Raw genomic sequence first — 6,207 nt, forward strand, 5'->3', positions numbered from 1 at the left:
GATCTGGAGTCCAGATCCCCTAATCACTACTCCACACTGCTGATTAATTTTGAACTTTAAATACTAACAGTTACAACAACACTTAATTGAAAAAAAAACGCTATTTGATTTAAATTTGACTATTTTTGTAAGTTTTGTCCAGCTGTTCGGCTTGGATTTTGGTTTTCTGACCAAATTTCTATGAGAGCTTTAGTTTCACGCACTGTCCGTGTAATTAGGGTTTCCTAAGACCACTCTGCCCGTCTGTGAGCTCTTTGAATTGAGAGACACTCTGCTGGGCTCCCTCCATTAGCAGCAGCCCTCTGTTGTATTCAGAGCAGTTTACTAACTCAGTGATCTCTTTGATGGTCAAACAGAAGGATTATAAGGAGTCTAATACAATCCAGTAAGCCGCTCCATATAGAGACCCAAGGCACGTTTATTGATGTTATTTGTAAAGAATATTTCGTTTATTAATGAGGTTTACATCAAATAAAAAACAGACCCCTCATAATATCTCTCTCGACTCTGCAGGTCTCACTACATTAGCACCGTCTCGCTGGACGTCGGTTTTTACTGATTCAACCCGATTTTTGTCTAGTATTTTTTTTCTAGGAAATACACAATATTTTGATAAAATAAATGCTGTTTTATTTTGACTCCGACATTGTGATAAGCAGCCCTACACTGTATCCTAGGATACAGAAGACGTTTAGACGTCAGAGTATCAAATAACGTTCAAACGTGGTTCTCTGTCACTTCACAAACACATTATCACCTGATTATGTTGACCAATCAAAGTCTGATTATTGTGGCAATTGCTGGGCATAGTAACTAGTAGCCTGATCAAAAAACTAAATTAAAATACTTGCACGAAAATATAATATTTTTAGTGGATGAGGATTGGGGAGTGTGGCAAAGTGCCAACCCTTGTGTATATGTATGTATGTATGTATGTATGTATGTATTATTATTATTATTATTATTATTATTATTATTATTATTATTATTATTATTATTATTATTATTATTGTGCTGTGTATGTATATGCGGGCGGACGAAGCCGTGTATCCTATTATTATTATATGAGACCGAGGAAAAAGCCCGTCTTATAAGGTGTCGTTGGCGTGGATGGGGTTAAATCCGCATCCTGGGAAATCTCGTGGTGAGTGGGTGAGTGGGTGAGACGTGAGACGTGAGACGTGATAAACCGAGATAAAGCAATTTCTACAGTAATATATATATATATATATATATATATATATATATATATATATATATATATATATATATATATATATATATATATATATTTGATTATACCGTTTTGTGCGGTGCTCGGCTTTTCTTTTTTTTTATAACAGTGTTTTCTTGTTTGTTATTAAAGTACTGCTACGTCAGTTTAGTTCCGTACCGTTTTTGTTTTTGCACTTTTTCCTGGTCCGTGACGTCATCTCACACGCCACTCAAGCCCATCTTTGCGTGCGTTCAGTGATCCGCTCAGTAAAAGAATCATTTTAACGGCTTGCTCAGTTCCGCTCCTCCTGAGCATTTTTCATCAGTGATCAGACGGAGCGGACGGAGATCGCCACCTGCAGGAAACAAGTGGAGGTGACAGACGGAATGGACGCATACATTGATACATAAGATAGTAAAAATTACTGTCTAAGAATTTGTATCGTTTAATTGAATGTTTCTATATTTAGCGCTGTTTTATAGTTATTTATACAGCTCTGTGTTTTAGTTATTAATGTAGTATTATGTTTTAAGATCAATCCTATGCAATGTCGGTATTAAACACAGAAATTATGCTCAGTCCAAACACAGCACCGAGCTCAGTGAGGTACCGGGAGCGGGGCACAGTAACTTCACATGCAGGGCAAGATTTTATTTAGCTTTTTATCTTTTAAAGTTTAATATCTCTTGCACAATATCCACAATAAATACACAGCGTCTGGATACATCACAGTTAAATACAAAGGACAGTCGCACATAGTATAGCAAGGGGTGGTGTTTTATATAAAACAATTTAAAGCCAAACCATACAATACAATGCAGTGCAAACCTGCAGCAGCTAGTAAGCACTGCGGAGAGTGAGCAGTGCTATAAACAAACTAACATTAAATACTCTTATACATAATAATAATAATAATAATAATAATAATAATAATAATAATAATAATAATAATACAAATGAAAACAATAATCATACATAAATAACTATTATTTATTTCTTAGCAGATGCCCTTATCCAGGGCGACTTACAAGACATCACATTATTTTTACATACAATTACCCATTTATAGAGTTGGGTTTTTACTGGTTAATTGGATGGACGTTTCTTTATTTCTCCTCTAGGTGTCGCTAGGGACGATAAATAAACAATTTTTTTTGTGTGCAAGATATATGGTAAAGATTGTGTTTGTTTTATTGCACTACAGTGACTGTTGATTTTAGTTTTCTTGTCTATAAAGATTTTGTTGAAAAGAGCACAACCAATTTCAATTCTTTTGTCTTTTCATTTATTAAGGAGGCTGTGTGGTCCAGTGATTAAAGAAAAGGGCTTGTAACCAGGAGGTCCCTGGTTCAAATCCCACCTCACCCACTGACTCATTGTGTGACCCTGAGCAAGTCACTTCACCTCCTTGTGCTCCGTCTTTCGGGTGAGACGTAGTTGTAAGTGACTCTGCAGCTGATGCATAGTTCACACACCGTAAGTCGCCTTGGATATTATTATTATTATTATTTATTTCTTAATAGACGCCCTTATCCAGGGCGACTTACAATTGTTACAAGATAGCACATTATTTTTACATACAATTACATTATTTTTTAACACATTATTTTTTACATACAATTGCCCATTTATACAGTTGGGTTTTTACTGGAGCAATCTAGGTAAAGTACCTTGCTCAAGGGTACAGCAGCAGTGTCCCCCACCTGGGATTGAACCCACGACCCTCCGGTCAAGAGTACCCACTACTCCGCACTGCTCCGGGTACATCAGTGTCACCCACCCCCTCAAAATCTAAAAGTAGAGCATCACAGAGTAGAAAGAAAAGAGGACAGTGACCAAAAAAATATAATAAATGAATAGAAATAGGTAATAAACCATTGGATATGTTAAATGATAGAAATTTGCTGAGCGAATTTACCCAAATGTTGAAGGATAACATTAAGAAACGAGTGTGTGTTGTGGTTTTACTTTATAATAATAATAATAATAGCAATAAATTATAATGCTCCGTGGTTTTATTTTATAATAATAATAGTAATAATAAATTACAATGCCCCTCAAGCCCTGTACAATTTTTTTTTTTGTCCAAGAGTGACATTTTGGAACCAAGCATTTTAAAGACGTAATATATGTTGATAATAAAAAAAAAAACAACTTGCATTTCTGTCTTTGTTTACTTATATTCTTAGACAAAACATTTTAAATACAAGTATGTAGCACCACCGCCAGTCCTCCTGACTTTCAGGCTCAGCACAGCATTTGAACCCAGAGGAGCAGGCAGGCAGGCAGGCAGGCAGGCAGGCGGGCGGATAGCCACATCCAAAGAAAAGACATTTTAATGTGATGCGATTCTGTTTACTTTCTGACTGTGTTATCTTACTGAAGAATTCTAAAAAAGCTGAATATCTAAGTGGTGAAATTAATGTGTTAAATGTGTTGACCTGATCATGACACATGTGAAACGGGGGACAGTGTGTGGAAGGCCATCCGGTTCAAAAACACATGATTTAGTACACGTCCTAATCTGACTTTAGCACGTGTTGTCATTCTAATTATTACGCGTATTCATTTAGCCAATCACACAGCTGAAAATGAGAACCAATGAATTGTACACTATTACTATTTATTTGTGTTATGTATTAGTTTATTTAGCAACTGCAGAGTCACTTACAATTACGTCTCACCCGAAAGACGGAGCACAAGGAGGTTAAAGAAAAGGGCTTGTAACCAGGAGATCCCCATTTAAAATCCCACCTCAGCCACTGACTCATTGTATGACCCTGAGCAAGTCACTTAACCTCCTTGTGCTCCGTCTTTTGGGTAAGATGTAATTGTAAGTGATTCTGCAGCTGATGCATAGTTCACACACCCTAGTCTGTGTAAGTCACCTTGGATAAAGGCGTCTGCTAAATAAACTAATAATATTTTGAGAGGGGCTCTATGTGGGGTACCCAAATATTGCTGCTAGATAGATAAGGTTATGCGAGGTTCTATTCCTCGTTAAACTATAGATGGGGTAGTTTGGATAGCGACCTGTATAGTTATGTAGAAAACAGGTCGCGGAGGCCACAAGTAGCTGAGAAATCAACGTAGAAATACATTATACTACAGTAGTCTAGCTGTAAACAAAAGCAATGACGTAGGCATGTAATAAATATTTTATTAAAGTCACTTCTGAAAAGGCTGCTTGTGATGGATTCGGGTTGTTACCGCGGCTGAAGCTGGCAGGGGAGAGCTGGAATGGAGGCACGGAGACAGAGATGCGGGTTCAACACGGGGCGCAGTATTTATTTACAAAACACAAACATCACTAGCGTACAATGCCAGCAAAAATAAACACATTAACAAAACAATATATACTAATATCAACATTCCTGATTTTTAGGAATTCAATCGCTAAAAAATAGTCATTTCAATTCAGCTCGGAGTGCTTTCTGAGCCGTCTCACTCTGAGCAGCTGAGTGCCCTTTGTGACAGGGAGGAAATGTAAATAAGATTATGAATATTCAAAAGAAAACAAATGTTTCGAAGTATACAGAAAGCAAAAAAATAGCAGAAGCGGTCAGATGAGAGAATGAGAGACGAGCAATCCATTTATGCGGCTTTTACACGCCCTTAATAGAGAGCGCGCACAATGACTGTGTTAATGAGTTTATCAGAGCGCTGTGCTTTCCTGGACAGCCGCTGTTTATTGCGGAGGTATGTATCGGTGAGACAGTACTGTCTGTCCATCAGCTAAAACACTGCCTAACGACGACAATCTTAATCGTAAATATTTGACAGAAATTTGACAGAAAATGCTATGGGGTGCCATTTTTTTTAAAAGCGTTAATATTTTAACATGTCATTTTTCCTCAGATTTAACTTAAATCTTGTATTTTTTCCCCCAAATTTATAACTGTCGTGAAAATAATAAATATATTTTTAAATGTGTACATTCAGATTAGATTTATAAATCTAGTTACAATATTTAAATATTTAAGTAAATCTTAAATCTCTTAACTAGATTTAACATTTAGCTAAATCTTAAATCTCTTAACTAGATTTAACATTTAGCTAAATATTTAACTGGCCAGCTAAATCTGGAGTTTGTTTGCAGATGAGCTCCACCCTCTTTGTGCTTTCACGCGATTGGATTGGCTCTTGTAATGCTAATCGGGAAATATGCAAATTTCAACCATGATACCACTTCTCTGTGCCTCTCTATCATGAAATGAATCTAGCTGTGGACTGTCTTCCTTTGTGTGGCAGTGATGAGAAACATCACAACAAAGCAGAGAATAGAATCTCAATTTGCATCCTTTCTGTGCTCCACAGTAGGTTCGAAGAAACAGGTTCAATTCAAACCAGCATCTTTATACACAAAGAAACACTTTCGTTTTGTTAACTTGTAATGTATTACAGATTGGCCAGAAAGCTTGCGGGAGGGTGTAGCGCCACCCTGAGGCAGCACCCTGGTGTAGAGTGACGTCAGGGACAGTCTGTTTATACCCTGGGAAAGTGTGTGCTCTATATGGCAGGTGTCCCTAATGTTTTGGTCAGTTATTTTGCTTAGCTCTGGGCAGTGTGATTTGCATGCTGTGTGTGTGTGTGTGTCTCTGTGTGTGTGTGTGTGTGTGATAGGTGTACCGCCCTTCTCTTTAAGCTACAGGTTAACACTGTAGCTCTTCAGACAGACTGAGAGAGCCTGAGAGAGGACAGCTGCTCCCATCATTTGTAAGCACCCCAGATTTCTCTCTGCAGTTATTGTGTATTGATAGGGGTTGTTACTTTGGGGTTTCACATGCTATAGATTCCTGAATGTAATTTCATTTGAAAAAGCTGTTAATATGTTATTATGTTAACACAAAGGTGACCAACCTTATAGGTTAAGGATAATCTGTCGTAAACTGCAACTACTTCTACCAAGGAGCATCACCCAGACCATCTCAGCACCAAGGAGTCTGTCTGTCTGTCTGCTGGTCACTCTGCTTGACCGCTCGCTCTCTGGG

Source organism: Acipenser ruthenus, chromosome 58, assembly GCF_902713425.1.
Source record: "Acipenser ruthenus chromosome 58, fAciRut3.2 maternal haplotype, whole genome shotgun sequence".
NCBI classification, from domain to species: Eukaryota; Metazoa; Chordata; class Actinopteri; order Acipenseriformes; family Acipenseridae; genus Acipenser; species Acipenser ruthenus.